Source organism: Periplaneta americana, chromosome 2, assembly GCF_040183065.1.
Source record: "Periplaneta americana isolate PAMFEO1 chromosome 2, P.americana_PAMFEO1_priV1, whole genome shotgun sequence".
NCBI classification, from domain to species: domain Eukaryota; kingdom Metazoa; phylum Arthropoda; class Insecta; order Blattodea; family Blattidae; genus Periplaneta; species Periplaneta americana.
Window position 1 is genome coordinate 53946832 of NC_091118.1, and position 19637 is coordinate 53966468.

Genomic DNA, 19637 nt, shown 5'->3' on the forward strand with positions numbered 1-19637 from the left:
ATGCTGACAGAGATTTATCTCAGTTCCGTCGACTTGAGTATTTGTTCTTTGAATTCTAAAGGTACGCGTTCTCTCTTTGAGAGAGGAACATAGGTTAAGGGTGTTTGAGAATAAGGTGCTTAGGAAAATATTTGGGGCTAAGAGGGATGAAGTTACAGGAGAATGGAGAAAGTTATGCAACGCAGAACTGCACGCATTGTATTCTTCACCTGACATAATTAGGAACATTAAATCCACACGTTTGAGATGGGCAGGGCATGTAGCACATATGGGCCAATCAAGAAAAGCATAATATTTTATTTATTATTTATTTATTTATTTATTTAATACTTTACACTTGAGCTACATTAGGCTTTGCAGTCCCAGAGCAGAAACTCGTGCTCGGGCGCAGTTCAGATCAGTTATACAAAATATATCACAAAATTAAGAGTGTTCATTGAGCACAATAACATTAATAAATGGTAAAATAATACAGCATGTAATAATAGGGTCTATCTACAAATAGAAAATACAAAAGTACATAAATATTAGAGTATCAATTTTTAACTCAATTAGCTTAAAAATTAAATAATTAATCTGATTTGTTTCTTAAATCTGTGTGTGTTAAGTGTACTTAGCTCAGAGTAAGCTCTAATTAATTCATTATATATTTTGGGTCCAAAACTTCTGCTGTGCAAAGTGTAGAGTGTTATTTGGGAGGCCGGAGGGAAAAAGACTTTTGGGGAGGCCGAGACGTAGATGGGAAGATAATATGGAAGTGGGATATGATGATAGAGACTGGATTAATCTTGCACAGGATAGGGGCCAATGGCGGGCTTATGTGAGGGCGGCAATGAACCTCCGGGTTCCTTAAAGGCCAGTAAGTAAGTAATTAAGATATATTACCGGTTTTTCTGTATGGTTGTGAAACTTGGACTCTGACTTTGAGAGAGGAACAGAGATTAAGAGTGTTTGAGAATAAGGTTCTTAGGAAAATATTTGGGGCTAAGAGGGACGAAGTTACAGGAGAATGGATAAAGTTACACAATGGAGAACTGTACGTATTGTATTCTTCACCTGACATAATTAGCAACATTAAATCCAGAAGTTTGAGGTGGGCAGGACCTGTAGCACGTATGGGCGAATCCAGAAATACATATAGAGTGTTAATTGGGAGACCGGAGGAAAAATACCTTTGGAGAGGCCAAGACGTAGATGGGAAGATAATATGGAGGTGGGATATGATGATAGAGACTGAATTAATCTTGCACATGATAGGGACCAATGGTGGGCTTATGTGAGCGCGGCAATGAACCTCCGGGTTCCTTAAAAGCCAGTAAGTAAGTAATTAAGTTATATTATCGGTTGCTCTGTATGGTTGTGAAACTTGGACTCTCACTTTGAGAGAGGAACAGAGATTAACCCTGCGTTGATGACATGGGGTTTGACACACCCCACCTTGCTTTGTTTTTTGTTTGCTACTAGATCACTCTGGTTTGTTATGTGTGGATTGTCTAGCTGCTTGCAATACTTCCTTCAGTATGTTCCATGTCATATTCATTAAAAAGCCAAAAAATTAAATGGGGTATCTCAAACCCCACGTCACTACTGATGCAATTTTTTTCAGGTCATCAGCGCAGTGTTAAGAGTGTTTGAGAATAAGGTTCTTAGGGAAATATTTGGGACTAAGAGGGATAAAGTTACAGGAGAATCGAGAAAGTTACACAATGCAGAACTGCACGCATTGTATTCTTCACCTGACATAATTAGGAACATTAAATCCAGACGTTTGTGATGGGCAGGGCATGTAGCACGTATGGGCGAATCCAGAAATGCATATAGAGTGTTAGTTGGGAAGCCGGAGGGAAAAAGACCTTTGGGCAGGCCGAGACATAGATGGGAACATAATATTGAAATGGATTTGAGGGAGGTGGGATATGATGATAGAGACTGGATTAATCTTGCTCAGGATAGGGACCGTTGGCGATTTATGTGAGGGCGGTAATGAACCTCCGGGTTCCTTAAAAGCCATTTGTGAGTAAGTAAGTAGGTGTTCTCTACATCGTATCGCACACCTCGGACGAATCGCACGAAACAGATATTTGAAGTGGAGTACGTTCACTGTAACGGCTATACCTCATCGCCTTATCCGATTCTCTATCAGTTGTTTGGTTTAAAACATGTCGTACAACATTGACATTAAAAATTTTGAGGTTAGGTCTATTAATTCTGAGTGAGAGCGAAAAAGAAGTTGTAATTGTTTCGTGCTTATTAATTGAATAGGAAGAAACGAATGAGATATTGGTTACATAATATATCGTCGTTGTTTTTATGAAACCTTCTATATACAACACAGAAAATAATTTTTCAAGAGGAAGAAAAAATTAATTAAAAATCAATATCAGTACATAAAAATATGAAATAATTCGGCAGAAAACGTAGGTGGCCCGGTAATAAAAGGAACAGGTTATCCTATATTATTTGCAGATGACACAAGTATCATAATTACAGACAAAAACTTTGCCACATTCAAATATAAAACAGAAACAATGCTCCTTAAAATTTATGACTGATTTAGAACCAATAAACTAGCATTAAACATTAATAAAGCCAACACAATTCAATTTAAAACCACTTCAAATTTAATTAGGATATCACTTACGGAATTAGGAAACCACTATCACGGAATGTGGATTCCTGTCACGGATTTAGGAGTCACTGTATAACAATGAAGAATCATATATTATATATCAAATTCGTGAAACTGTTGACACTGAAAGTTGTAAAAACTGTAGCTAAAGGTCCAAATAACGTCATTTAGGAGTTATTTGAACATTTTTATTACAATTTTGGCATAAATATAGGCTTTATTAAATATGTCACGGAATTAGGCAACCTTACCCTAGTACGAGTAATATTGTAGCTTTTAATAGCAGGTCGTGAAGATGGGGCTTTACTTTAAAATGTCGTTCGCATTACGCAAATTGTGTTTATTTATTTGCTTATAATAAAACTGTCGTACATTAACTGATACATCGTCACTGAAGATATATTCATTTTTTTACTGTTACAGTTATGGACCCGGATGGGACAAGCAGGAAAGGAAGGCCGAGATCAATATGAATTGATGGAGTGGATGGTGATGCGAGAGCTCTTGGGGTGAGAAATTGGAGGATGGTAGCTTTGGATCGCGATGGCTGGAGACGAGTCCTTGAGGAAGTCAAGACTCAGCAATGAGTTGTAGAGCTACTGATGATAATGTTGATGATGATGATGATGATGATGGCAGTTATGGATAGTTAAGGCCCGATTGTATAAATCATTTAATCTTAGATCAGAGGTTAAATTGATCCTTGTTTCAGCTGAACTTGGAATTTTGTGTTGTATAAAGTCTAATCTGAGATTAATTTGTCTCAAACTAAAGTCAACTTTGATTGAAGAAATTTCTCCGATTAAGTTAGATGATCCAAGTTCAGTTTTATTTCTTTTCTGTTTGAAATATACGAGTGACAGATTGTGCAAATAAAATATCCATTATTATTAATATTAATAGATATGATAGGTACATTTATATATATTTCTTTCAATTTCTTGCCTTAATACACAAACAATCTTATATTTTATAAGGCTCTAACGTGTTCAGCAGTATCAAATAACATAACCTATAATTATATTATGTTCATAACAACCATTAATTATTAATGGCTATGATAGGTACATTCATAAATTTTCAATTAACTGTATTAATAAACGAAAATTGTCGTTTTGTAAAGCTTTATTATGTTTAGCAGTATCAAACACCATAACATGATAACAACTCGGAGGACAGTCAACCGTCTTCTTATTGTCCGCCATTGTTTACATTGCACAAAAAACCAGTGTCTCTAACAGAGTGTACGGAAAGTCGCCAAAAAGTAGTTGTAAAGTCGTTAGATTTCTCATTATCAACAAAGAAAGATTAAATTTTGTCACTATGAGGTGCTAAAAAGGTCACTAAATCCCTATTTAAGCAATATAAAAGTTAAAAGAAATTGTTGTTGAAAAAGAGTTAAAGTCGCTAGATTGGCAACACTGAACAAACCTGTCCGCGCATCACATACTTCACCTGTTTATGCGATGTTGCCAAATCCTTTTCACGTGAACTTAGATTGCATTTGAACCAAGGTAATTTTATAGCAGAAAAGTTTTATACAATAGAAGAAGTGTCTGAACTCGGTTCACTTTTCGATCTTCGATCAAAGTTGATCTTTAGTCAGGGAGTTTTATACAATTGGGCCTTAAATATTATATTTTGGTATCTTGGTTTCAGTGAATTGTTTGAAGAGTTACGTTCAGCTAAATATACGTTTATGCTCGACCATGCCGAAATATAGTAATTATACACCTGGTAGCAGCCCTTTAATGGACCTCATTAAAGTACACCTATTCACCAATCAGTAAACACCATTTTAGCAATATGAAAGCGCAAGTATCGATTATTCTCGGATATGCAATCGAAAGACAACTAGCGAAACGTCACGGAGGCTGGAAATCCAATACTGTCGCAGAAGGTTATGTTCTGCTACTATAATAATTAGCGTTAATTGTAAATAATATTCAAATAAATTCAATTTGACATCTCGTTTTTCAATGTCTAAATCAATTTCAAGGTTATATCAAGATTAATGTTCATTTTACTCTCTAGATTATATCAAGGTCAATGACATTTGTTCCTCGGAAAAAATCAATACTTTCGCGTTTGCGCACATCTCACAATTTACGAGATATTGCACAAGGTCAGTTCCGCTCCCCAGTCAGATAAGAGTAACATGAATACTTATGAATAATTTCAAGTTAGAATTTTTGGTCGAGCATAAAAAGTCGTATGAAACTTGAATTAAGACGCTTGTATGAAAATTATGAAACTCGCTTGCGCTCGTTTCATAAACATACTCGCGTCTTAATTACTACCATTGTAGGCTCGTTGCATAATGTACTATTATGTGTTACTATCTTATCTTATCTTCATGTTACACCTGGGTCGTAATTCTAAACATTTCAGAAACTATAAGAACATTTTGGTGCAGGGAACTTACTGATTTACATTCGGAGTTATGAATATCAGCGTGCGAGGCAGGCTGTAGTGACAGAGCTATGGACACGCACTCTGTGCTCAGTCCAGTCACATCTCCCTCACTCTTGTTTCTTGTTCTGAACATATGTCGGACGGCATGTGACGAGCCCACTCCTCCCTGCGCATGTCCCGCCCACCAGCGCAGCCTACACGCAGTCAGCAAAACTAATTCTTCAACCGGTGGTACCCCCCATACTGCCTACAGATTGTTAATCATATAGGTATCGTCATTTAATCGTAACAAATTTTGTCACCTTTATTTTAAAAATTCCACATTCATCCAAAGTTGGAATCAACAAGAAGAGAAAGGAAAGAAAACCATAAAAAAAATTAAGCATTATTTAGCAGTGCTGTTTGAAAATCAACGGATAATAATTCGAAAATAAGTTTGTGCGAGATCGTGCGTATTTGCTTGTTTTCCGCACAGAACACTGCCATCGTGATCTAATACAGGCCGTAAGGCAGACCACGTGACTCGCTTAACAGCTGATCGCGAAAGGCGGTCTTTCAACCATATGAATTAGTTGCAGTGCATAAAGAATAACATATATTTCTCTGAAATGCAGTGTAATTGCGTCAGTAAAATTTTAAACAGTGATTGTGAGACACTTGAGACACAATTTACTTGCAATTTAAGGTATAATATTATTTTTGGTGTGAAAATTACGTTGTTGCAGGCAGAGTTCGTATGTGTAATACCTGCCTTTATTTCGATTAAATATTGCGTCCTTATGTGGTTAAGTGAAATTTTGGTCTTATAAACAGTAGGCTAAATATGTGTAATAATATATACGTGAAAGTGAAACATTGACTGGCATGTGAAGTAAGTTGTGATTAGGCCTAAGTGCAGCGTTACCGATGTTACTCTTGTTTAATCCATTATTGCTAGTTTACCGTATTTGTCTTATTAAATTTAAATTATTGCGCCCTTTTTATTTGTACCTACATTATACGAGTAAATAATACGACGTTTGATAATATACACAATTTGAACTAAAAACGAGATACATATAGTATATTACGAAAAATTATACCCTATAGTTTTCATTACTGTTACAGTATCTAGAATTATAATTAGTTGAAATAAAGCACTCATGCTTCATTACGAAATTCTTGCACATTCATTTATGCACGTTTCAACAGTTTTCAGTTGCATCGCACGCATATTTTAATGTGTTGAAGTTATAGGTTATGTTTATTCTATCAGCACTTGCCTTATTCCCATATTCGCAATTATGCATTATAATTAAGCATAACGCTACGTATAACTTATAAATGCAATTTGTCTACACTTCAATTGTATTTATTCGTTTCAGACGGTATTCCAGTCTGAAGTCTGATTAGTTTAATATGTTACTAGGGCTAAACTAGCGCTGAGGTAGTTCCCTTCGTATTCATACATCTTGCATATACAAATTAGTTCGGTTCGTTCAGGATTTTAATATGCCTTGCTTATAGGATCAAATGCATCTCCACAAAAAATAAATTCAACTGTTTTCAGTTCAGAAATTACCGGAACTATACCTCAGCGCCACTAAGTAATATAACGTATGTACATTTCATATGAGGGACTGTGGTGAATTTTCTACCTATAAGTAAGGACGGTAACCGTGTTCTGAAGTTTATCCTAAAAATATATTCTTCTTTATTAAATCTCAAAACCGTTTTCGTTCTCAACTTAAGCCTAAAATGTTGACGCAGATAGGTTATGTTAACATGGTAAATTCTCTTCACATAAAAATAGCACAGTTTTATTTATTATTCCTGCCACATTATGCAACACATAAATGGAACTTATGCACATATTACATTGAATAAAAACTTAATTGTATTATTTATTTGTTCCCTACTTTACTGGGTTGTAATGAATTGTATTTATCTAACCTACCAGATTAACACACAACTGTACATACACTAATTTCATAGGAGGGACTGTGGTAAATTTTGTACCTACAAGTAAGGAAGGTAGACGTGCTAAATTAAAATCACAATATAAATAATTATTCTTTATTAAATCTCAAAATAGCTTCCATTCCAAACTTAAAATGTTGATGCAACCAGGTTATGTTACCATGTAAAACTCCGTTCACATTAAAATAACACAGATTTGTAATTATTTCTGCAACATATTATGCAATAAGAAGTGTGAAGGGGTCTTATACACACATTACACTAAATAAAATTGAGCGCCGACACGCTATAAAGTAATATCTTTCTCTCAGCTCCGTATACTCAAATAGAAAAGCCCGACTCATCGAATGACGTCACACAACCTGCATTACGGCCTGGTCTAGATCACGATGGCAGTGGCACAGAACCAATACGCGGTAAGTGTGAAATACCACATTCAGTATTCCCAACGTAACACACATAACAATTTCCCTCTTCTTACCGCTTAAGCGCGACATTCATTTTACTGCTTTAGGCTTTTACCATATTATTTTTAGAGACGTTTAACATAGTAATATTTATAAATTGGAAACTTACCACTGCAATTTCACCTAAATTGCAATGTTATTTATTGTTTTTAAATATTTGCAAAAATTAAGTAAAGTCTACTACTCCACGAAACTTATTGCATTCCTGATACAAGTAACATTAAGGAAGCCGTGAAAAAATCAACAAGATTCCAGATGCCGATGTTATTACTGCAATATGTTATATAAATAATATTGTTAAAATATTAAAATGGAAAATAAATCATTACATAACCTTACCGTTTGTTTTAAGTTCGCATTTATAGACTGGGGGAAAGAAAAGACAGGCGTATATCACGGCCTGCTGGAGTATAGTAAACACAGAAAACATTTTACAGCAACAATGTTGAAGAAAGATATTTTGATGTTCCGAAGTTGGCGCCATTAAACAGAAACTAACATTGAGATTTCATTGCAACTAATTAGAAATTCGTCTTTCAGGTATATAATAAACGATCTTCGCACAAAATAATGTACGATACACGAGCGGAATGTTTGTTTTCATGTTCTCGGAAATTAAAAAAGCTCAACTACGTTTCGCTTTTTCAATCTTTTCCTCGACCATGAAAACGTCAACATACCGCTCTTGTAACGTATATTACTATTTCAAGTGAATTAATGTGACGTGGGAAGTTCACTTATTGTCATTGCTCCACACATGTATCTAAATTGATTAGGAATTAATTCTGAATTTCAGACAATACGAAATGTTAAGCTAATAATAATAATAATAATAATAATAATAATAATAATAATAATAATAATAATAATAATAATAATAATTTATTTAACCTGGCAGAGTTAAGGCCATACGGCCTTCTCGAACACTCAACCAGGAGTAAAACTGCGTTACAAAAACACTACAAATTTACAAAGTACACTGCAATTTTACACACAAAACTGAATAAGAAATAATAATAAAATGTAAACAACAAGTAAGTAGAAATCAGATATAATATAGAACATACAGAAAGAAAGGAAAACGCATAATAAAATGTGAACAACAGGTCAAAATAAATGAGACAAAGTATACAAAAATAAGACAATTATTGATAATAATAATTATAATAACAATAATAATGATAATAATAATAATAATAATAATAATAATAATGTATGTATTTATTTATTTACACTGCAATGGGTATATACCCGGTGGCAGTGGTAACTAATTACACTCAAATAAAGACAATAATAAACACAATTAATAAAAAATACAATTAATAATAATACTAATAATTAATAACAATAATAATAATAATAATAATAATAATAATAATAATAATAATAATAATAATAATAATAACAGGGAACATCCTAAATTAAGTAGACTAACGAAAACGTTCATACGTCTTTTAAATATGTAATGTAAAGGTGTAGCACCTTAAACATATGCTGTGAAGTCAGTGACTGAAATAAATACTTTTAAGATACTTTTAAGAAGCACGATCAGTTAAAATAACATTTAAAGAAATCTAATTTGTACCTTAAACCTATGTTCGAACTAAAACCCACGAGTATGATATGTTCATATCTGCACAAGTACCTTTCAACACTACACTCATTTCGCTGTTACTCACTCACTTCACTGGAACTACGACACATTTCACTGATTCTATCCTGATTTCACTAACAACACACTTCACTGACACAACATAATTCTTCACTGATAGAACACTTCAATAACAAAATATCAATTACACCCTTTAAATACTGTGTATAATTATCGTCTATTAGTAAAGTCCTTAAGCCTATTTTTAAATACATTTTTGGTTGTTGGTAAAGCCTTTAGTAAGTCTGCAGGTAAAGCATCCCAGTCCCTGATAGTACGATTGAGAAAAGAATAATGATAAAAATAAGAATAGAAGTAATAATAATAATAATAATAATAATAATAATAATAGTAATAACAATAATAATAATACTAATAGTAGTAATAAAATAGTGCAGTACAAAACATAACTTACAAGGAATACAATATTTTTAGGTACACACAGTAAGGAAAATTATGATTATATATAGCTCAACTTATCACATTATAGATATACCATTGTCGGAAAATATGAAAACAAAAACATAAAATAAGTTAAATATCACTAGAACATAAAAAAAATGTGAATACGTGGAAACATGCAATACAACACTTGTCATAATAGTAAGATCTAAGTACGGGTACTTGAAATTGGATAATCATTTCAGTAAAATTATTATTATTTGTTTATTTATTTATTTACTTTTTTATTTATAATCTGCTCCTCATTTCGTCGTTGTTCCTACAATAACTCCTATGTCACATATTTATCGATTTTCAGATTTTTGCTCTATTAAATAACTTAAATAGTGATACAGCAAATAATAAAATCTCCTATATGTATTTATTTCGTTCGAAAATGTAAGAATTCACAATCTCCTATGCACTACTGGCATAGAATGAATAAATGTGTTTTCCTTCCTACTGAACAATTTTATATTTTGCACATAGGAGTTATTGCAGGAACAACGACGATTTGTTTTAAGTAAGCAATTGTTTCATTATTTTGATACAAAGTTTTACATCAAAAGTCCTGTTAATTATTCAGCTAGATTATTGAATTGTGTAAACGACCTTCTTGTCAATATGGATTTGTTACTGTATATTTGAAATGAGATCCGATTTGATTCAATAAACGAACCTACAATTTTAATCCGAATTCTATAATATATCCATAATTCCTGTAATATTTAACTCATTTCATATTTATTCACAACTAAATTTGAACAAGCCTTTGTCATATATGTACCGTAATGAGAATTATTCTGCATCTAATTGTAAATATTTGATGGTTAGAGTGCAAATTTACTAACCATATGCCAGCAAATGGAAAGCTACAATTTTGCAAAATGCTAATACTGTACTCATTCCCTCGTACTACTGGCTGTTCAGTTCAAAATGTGTCTTGGCTCGCTGTATGCCGTCATGTGGCTAGCCGATGAGCCTAGAGAATTCAATCTTCCTACACTTCCGCAGACGTGTATAACCTGTGAGGCAGAGAAGTTGCCTAGCAAGTACGGCGTTCATTCTGAAGAGTACCTACCGATACGTACGGTAGCGCCGGTAGTGGCAGGAATGTGAACTGTTTGGAAATACGTACTGTCGGGATATGGGGAGAGGGTTAAGACGATTACTTACGTATTTGTTGACATTAACTTCGACGGTCAACATGGACACGGAGCATTTGATTTGTGTTGTGGAATGTTACCGTACGCAACCGATGATAACAAATACCCTGCGTACGACTTGCCGGCGCAAAACACAGTTCGAAAGAGGTTATGGTAGCACACAGACCGTACAGACCGCCATCTGTTGCTACGACGTTCAAGTTATACCGTACACGTTCTCAAGTTCAGATTGAAGAACGCCTTAAATAATAGGCAACTTCTCTGACATATAAGTTGAAACTCGCTTCAAATCGGTGACCCAACAACAGTGACGTCATGACACACTTTGAAATGAACACCCAGTATTTTGTTGAATTGCCATATTCAATATTTATTGGTTTTGTTGTCTATATCATTAAAATGAAATAAGAGTGTCATATTATGTTATAACCGAAGTCATTTAAGCTGAAATTCTATTCTTTTCTTCTTCTTCCATTCAAACACTTTCTACTCGTAAGTCCATAAATGTTTAGTTCACTTGCTTAAAATGCTAAGTGTAAAGAGAATGCTGAAGAGAGACTGATGCATACGTAATTTAATATATTATATACTTATTTAACGTTTTAATGTTGGATATATATAGGAACGGTAGGTCAATACATGCATAAGTGTTTTGTCTAAGGGCAGGACTTTCACCGCAAACCCAGCATTTTCCAATCTTTACTATTTTCTGCCTTCCTCTTAGTCTCCTCCGCATATGATCCATATATCTTAATGTCGTCTATCATCTGACATCTTCTTCTGCACCGAACTCTTCTCCCGTTCACTATTCGTTCCAGTGCATCCTTCAGTAGGCAGTTTCTTCTCAGTCAGTGACCCAACTAATTCCTTTTTCTCTTTCTGATCAGTTTCAGCATCATTATTTCTTCACTCACTCTTTATAGCACAGTTCCATTTTTTATTCTGTCTGTCCGTTTCACATGCTCCATTCTTCTTCATATCCACATTTCAAATGCTTCTATTCGCGCCTCTTCACCTCGTCGTAACGTCCATGTTTATGGCCATACAATGATACATTCCACACAAAGCACTTCACTTGTCTCTTCCTTAATTCTTTTTCCAGAGGTCCACAGATGTTCCTTTTTCTATTAAAAGCTTCCTTTGCCATCGCTATTCTCCTTTTGACTTCCTGGCAGCAGCTCATGTTACTGCTTATAGTACACCCCAAGTATTTGAAGCTGTCCACGTGCTCTACTACCTCATTTAGTATTCGCAATCTCTCTGCATCGCCACTATACGCATGCGCAGAAGCGCAGTGAAGCAGACCGCCGAAATATGTGACGGTCATTATAAAAGACTGTGTTATCTAAGATGTACAATCCGGGGCTCTTAATCCAACTGTGACGTTGATATATTTGTCTCGATTTGCTTGCGTGTTCGGCAGGGCTCTATCAATCTAACGGATCATTCCAGTAACGTAACCTTTGTAAGCCTTGGGTGTTAACTTATGTCACTCTCGAATTCAATTACTTCAGCTCTCTTATCTCTTCAAATAAAGGTCCAGTAGTACATTAATCAGGCTATAAACAAGACCCTTGATTTGTAGAAGTGTGAAAATGGTCACTTGTGACAGTAGAGTTATCGTCGTCGTCTTCTTCTTCTTCTTCTTCTTCTTCTTCTTCTTCTTCTTGTCCTTCTTAAAACAGGTGAAAATTTCATTCTTCCCCTTCTCCTTCTTCTTAAAACAGGTGTTCGTGAAAAATACATTCTTACCATTCTTTTTATCTTCTTATTTTTAGTTCTTTCTTCTTAATTCCATCTTTGTTTTGTCTCTTTATCTCTGAATTTTTACTCTTTTTGTACTTTTAGTCTTATACAGAGCGATCCCTATAAACCTTTACAAGTTTAATGGATAATAACCTAACTTCTGAACCAATAATAGCAAACGTGTGCAATCTGTTCTGAAATAGAGAGTAACTGTCTATGTTCCATATGCTACCAAAAAAATACAATAAATGAATGGTGAATTTGCAAATTGACTTAAGTCCCTAGAAGTAGTTTGAGAAAGTTAAAGAAAACTGTTTTTAGCCTCGCTGAATCATATATTTAGTTTTTTATGCTCTACCATGCCGAAATGTAGTAATTATACACCTGGTAGCAGTCCTTTAATGCATGTCATTAAAGTACACCTACTCATTAAAGTACAAGTGTTTTCAGCCAATGACAACTCAGCTTACAGGTGTTAAGCCAATGACAAGTCAGCTTTGTACCGTTATAAAACCACAAATCTCGTTTATTCTCGGATATGCAATCGAAAGAGAATTAGCGAAACGTCACGGAGGCTGGAAATCCAATACTGTCGCAGAAGATTATGTGCTGTTACTATAATAATTAGCGTTAATTGAAAATAATATTTAAATAAATTCAATTTGTCATCTCGTTTTTCAATGTCGAATTCAATAATAAAGGTTATACCAAGTTTAACGGGATTACATCTAGGTCAATGACATTATTGTTCCTCGGAAAAAATCATTACTTTCGCGTCTGCGCACATCTCACAATTCACGACCTAGAACAAGGTCACTTCCGATCTTGTCAGATACAAATAAAATGTATACATCTGAATAATTTCAAGTTAGAAATATGGTCGAGCATAAAAAGTCGTATGAAACTCGCCTATAATGGTAATTAAGAAGCTCGTATGAAAATTATGAAACTCGCTTGCGCTCGTTTCATAAACTCCATACTCGCTTCTTAATTACTATCATTATAGGCTCTTTGCATAATGTACTAATATGTAAGAGAAATAGTTTTATTATAAAAATTCATACCTTTGTATTCTTCTTCAAGTCGTAAAAATTTAATTATATTCAGAACTTAAGTTGTTCTGCAAATTAACTTCAATCCTGCTTCATAATTATTAGGTTACTGACACATAAACATGTTTAACTAAATGTATTTATACCAGAATCATAAAATAACCTTATTGCAATTGTTGAACAACATTATTTTGAACAATTTGTTAATCACAAGAGCACAGACAACTCTTAGGAGTGTTATAACGAGACCACAGCTTAGTTTCATCTTTCATTTCTTTGTTGTCTCCCATGCTATAATGTTTTCGTAAAATCTATGCACATCATCTTTATCACGAATGTACTTAAGCATTTTACGAATATCTTGAATTTTGGTTTCATTGATCGGGGATAAACCACTGTGTTGGAAAGTGTGAAGAAAGAATGATGCTGAAAATGATCAAGAAGTAGAAAGGGAATTGGTTGTGTTACTGGCTGAATAGAACTGCCTACTGAAGGATGCACTGGAAGGAATAGTAAACGTGAGATAAGTTCGGAAGCAATGACAACAGACAAAAAACAATTTGTCAGCTGAGTGTATGATTAAAATTACATATTATGTAAGTTTATTCAGCACTTGACAGGAAAAATAACTTAAGTCCAGGACTAAAGTCGTTTTACCCCTTAACCAAATATTCTACTGCTAATAAAAACTCCACAAAAGTTGTGGATGAAAGTCATTCTGTTACTAACGATGCCCCTTGCACACAGTAACATGATCATATTCTCAATTCAAAACCCCCAAAATGTGGACTTAAGTCGTTTTGCAAATTCATCATTCAAATCTGCTTTTAAACAGTTTGTCAGCGTCATCTAATACTTCTGTGAATGCAAGTAACAGATAAGTCAAATTTTTATGCTTAAAGAAAAAAGAAATATGCTTTAGCCGGAATCAACATTGATTACAATACAAACTTTTCTGGAAAAAGATTACAGTACACGTTCTGTCAGTTAATATTGTTTTGTACGACGTAAAACCCATGAAATGGTAAATATTGAGTAAACTACATAATTTATGGTTCAGAAACCTTTAAAACATCAATTGACACGTGTAAAAGTATGGAAACACTGAAAAGACTTTCACAGGATTTGAATTTAGATTTATATTCATAAAACTCATCAATTTTTGACTGAGTAACTATTTCACAACGTCCTCATTCATTTATTACATTAGGAATTCATTCATACTGCAGCCAATTTAACAAGCGCTGGTGCCCCTTTATGACAGCCTGCGTTTTTATGTGTGTTAAGTTTAAGACGATCAAAATATTGCTGCCAATTCGTCATACATTCATTCATAGTCTTCGGTCCTTCACAGCGAAACCAGCATTCTCCAATCATTCCTATTTTCCGCCTTCCTCGTGGTCTCCGCATACGATTCATGAGTCTTAATCTTATCATCTGATATCTTCTTCCGTTCACCATTCATTCAAGTGCATCCTTCAGTAGACATTGACCTAGCCAATTTCTTACTCTCTTCCTGATCAATTTCAGCATTGTTCTTTCTTCATCCACTCTTCCTATCACGGCTTCATTATACACTCATTAAACAGTTTCCTCAGTACTAGTGACATGGACACCTTTAATTGGTACGTGGACTTCAAAGACTCCGCGAACCACTAATTGGGAACCACTGTGCTAAGAGCCAAGTTTTTATTGGCAACATGCTATTTCTTAACATATTAACAATTCTACTAATGAAATAAATATAAAATTATTATTGTTATTGTTATTATTATTATTATTATTATTATTATTATTATTTCATTCATTTAGTGTTCTGCCCAAGGGCAGGTCTTTCACTGCAAACCCAGCTTTCTCCAGTCTTCACTATTTTCTGTCTTCTCCTTTTTCCTCCGGTTTCTTAATAAAAGTGACCAAGTCACATTTCAAGGCTTCCAAGCATTATGAAAATTAAAGACATAATTTTACATTAAAACCTTATAATATAGCACATTTACCTTCAAAATAACTTATTACTAACAACTAAAGAAGTACAGTTATCTATGGATGGATCATTAAACCTTTACATGCCTTCTCCCAACAATTTTGATCCATATATCTTAATGTCATCTATGATCTGATATCTTCTTCTGCCCCGAAATCTTCTCCCGTTCACCATTCCTTCTAGTACATTCTTGAGTAGGCAGTTTGTTCTCAGTCAGTGACTCAACCAAATCCTTTTCCTCTTCCTGATCAGTTTCAGCATCATTCTTTCTTCACCCACTCTTTCTAGCACGGTTTCATTTCTTATTTTGTCTGTCCACTTTACACGCTCCATTCTTCTCCATATCCATATTTCAAATGCTTCTATTCGCTTCTCTTCATTTCGTCGTAACGTCCATATTTATGCCCCATACAATGATACACTCCACACAAAGCACTTCACTAGTCTCTTCCTTAGTTCTTTTTCCAGAGGTCCACAGAAGATGCTCCTTTTTCTATTAAAAGCTTTCTTTGCCATTGCTATCCTCGTTCTGATTTCCTGACAGCAGCTCATGTTACTGCTTATAGTATTTGAAGCTGTCGACTGCTACGAAACTCAGACCACTTAATGTGCTGTTGGTATGACTGACATCGCTTCGGAATGGCAGTAGTTTTCGATCTTGCTGCCCTCTGGCAGTTCAGAGTTCTCACTATTCCGTAACACTGACGTAAAGGTCATGACCTCACGACCCATGATAACAGACCAATTTTACTACAAGATGTGTAGAAGGGTGATTCTGAATCCCGTTGCATCGCAATTGAATGTTATTATTGATTCTTACTTCCCTGTTTTCCTATAAGAGAAAGAAATAAATCTCTGCATTGTTGTCAATTTTGTATAATTATGTATCGTATTTCTCCTCGTGATACGATGTTGTTCCGCTTGGGGCGCTGGCCATCTTCAACAATGGATTACACTTCGGCGCTGTCCTCTGCTCGTAAAGTATGGATTGGTTGCAAGATTATTTTATTTCGTTACAAGCTCTTTATTTTTAATTTATGATTTTAATAAAAACACACAGCGTGACAATGCATGCTGGGACAAAAAACATTATTTTATACCTCTCAGCTATGCATAAGTAGAAAAAAAGTAATATCTGTTCGGAATCACAGTGTGTGAATTTTTATATCTTATTTTACTTTTAAAAACAAATAATAAAAACGGGACACAATAAATTTTTAGCAAGAAAGAATTACCTATCTGTGTTGTTTAGATAAATGGCTGAGGGGTAATCGTACTGTTTAGGATGATTCATGAATTCCTTCTTTCTTTCAGCTTCAATGTGAGTGCAAAAACCGACTCTTTACATAGGTCTACTACAGCTAATATTATACATAGATTTCCGTCCCGCTGTGTTTCATTCAGATTAAGACTTCGCAGTAAAAGGAACAGGGTCTGAACTCCGATGTGATAGATATATTTGTAGTTTTATGTATTTATTGGAGCTTTCTGAAATCAGAGGCTAGCATTAGACAAAGCATAAGAAATAAAATAAAATAGGTAACAAAACAAAGCTATAATATTCTATTCTATCTTTCTGATGTCAAAAATTTATATACTGCAGCTAAAAAGGAGTATGCATTGGCCATAAAAGAGGCGAAACGTAAATTTAATGAATCTTATATCGATTGATCTTCGAACAAATGCAAGACGGCTTGGCATGTTATAAATACTGAATGTAATAAATCATTCTAATCACATTTGCGACTATGGATTTAATATTGATGACTGTAATAATTTTTATGCTCGACCATGCCGAAATGTAGTAATTATACACCTGGTAGCAATCCCTTAATGCATGTCATTAAAGTACACCTATTCATTAAAGTTCAGGTTTTCGATTATTCTCGGATATGCAATCGAAAGACAACTAGGGAAACGTCACGGAGGCTGGAAATCCAATACTGTCGCAGAAGGTTATGTTCTGTTACTATAATAATTAGCGTTAATTGTAAATAATATTCAAATAAATTCAATTTGTCATCTTGTTTTTCAATGTCGAATTCAATTTCAAGGTTATATCAAGATTAATGTTTATATTACTCTCTAGATTATATCAAGGTCGTCGACATTCGTTTCCCGGAAAAAATAAATACTTTCGCGTCTGCGCACATCTCACAATTTATGAGGTAGGCTATTGCACTCACATAACAATAACATGAATACTTATGAATAATTTCAAGTTAGAAACATGGTTGAGCATAAAAAGTCGTATGAAACTTGCCTATAATGGTAATTAAGACGCTCGTATGAAAATTATGAACCTCGCTTGCGCTCGTTTCATAAACATCCTCGCGTCTTAATTACTACCATTATAGGCTCGTTGCATAATGTACTATTTCATAAATTCTGCTATACGTATTTCAGAAACGGTTAATCGCTGTGATGTCACTTCTATGGACTATCTTTTTAATACTGGATTCATAGTGTCAGTGCAGTGAGTGAGATGAGAGTAAAGTGAAAGATTATTATCCGTACCAATGTGAAACTTATGTAGGGCCTATACATATGTAGGTTGTAATGTAAAATTAGGTTTACTTATTACTTTATGCATTATTATTAATTGTAATTATTGTGTATAATTGTATTGTGTATTCTTATTGTACTGTGTATCTAATTGTATTGTGTATTGTATAATTGTGTTGTGTGTATTGTGTATTGTATAATTGTATTGTGTATTGTAATTTTATTATGTATTGTTTATATTGTTTGTTCCACTGTCAACGGGTGCTTGCCCACTTGCAATGTAAATAAATAAATACATACATACATACATACATACATACATACATACATACATACATACATACATACATAATTGAAACAGAATTTAAATGGACATTTATTACTCAAGAAGAAGTTGTAAAAATAGTTTTTGATCTAAAAATTCTAAATGTAAAGATTTGTATGATATTAGTAGTGATTTTATTAAGTCTGTTATTTATTCCATAATCGAACCATTAACTTGTTCTATTAATGGGTGTTTATCAAGTGGTGTTTTCCCTGAATCCTTAAAGGTAACTAAAACCGTTCCTGTTTTTAAAAAAGGGGATCTCTCTAAAATGAAAAATTATTGATCTATAGCAATAGTTCCTGTTTTTTCTAAGATAATTGAAATTATCATAAATAAGCAGTTGACTCGGCATTTTGAATCTAATAGTCCATTCTCCAATTCACAATAAGGTTTTCGATCAGGATTATCCACCCTTGATGCACTTTATTACTAAGTGGAGTCTATTGTTACTGGTTTTGAAAGGCATGACAGTACCATGTCTACACTTTGTGACCTGTCCAAGCTTTTGACTGTGTATCTCATGAAACCATTTGTTCCAAACTTCACTTCTATGGTGTCAGAGGCAAAGAATTGGACCTAATTAGATCTTATTTAAATAATCGTACTCAAATTACATGTATTAATATTGAATTTTCTAATGTTGTTAATGTTAATATTGGAGTTCCTCAAGGATCTGTTGTGGGTCCTCTACTGTTTCTTATTATGATTAATGATCTATCTTTTAATATAAAGTGTAACACAGTTATTTTTGCTGATGACACTTCCTTTTTGTCTACTACGTAAAACATACATCATCTGTCTTTATTAATGGATTCCTATTTATGTGATGCTGCTGGTTGGTTTGAAGCCAATGGGTTGAAGCTTAATAGATCTAAAACTCAGAGGATACTATTTTCATTAAATCATGTTCCCGATTTAATTATTTTAGAAGTTAAACTTCTCGGCATTACATTAGATTCAAAGCTTACTTGGGCGGGTCACATGTGCAAAAGGTTATCTCGTGTACTTTATCTGTTGTGTAAATTAAAAGCTCTTATATCTAGTAGATATTTGAAACAAGTCTATTATGCATTTTTCCATAGTGTATTTCATTATGGTATTCGTTTGTGGAGTAACAGTGCTAATGTTAACAATGTTCTAATCTTGCAGAGAAAAACATTAAGTATTATTAATTATTACTAATTAATCTTTTAATGCTCATTGTCGACCTTTATTTCGTAATGCTAATATTTTTACTGTAATTAATATATTTATGACTGTTTAGTTTATACCAAGATTCATTTAAATTGTCATG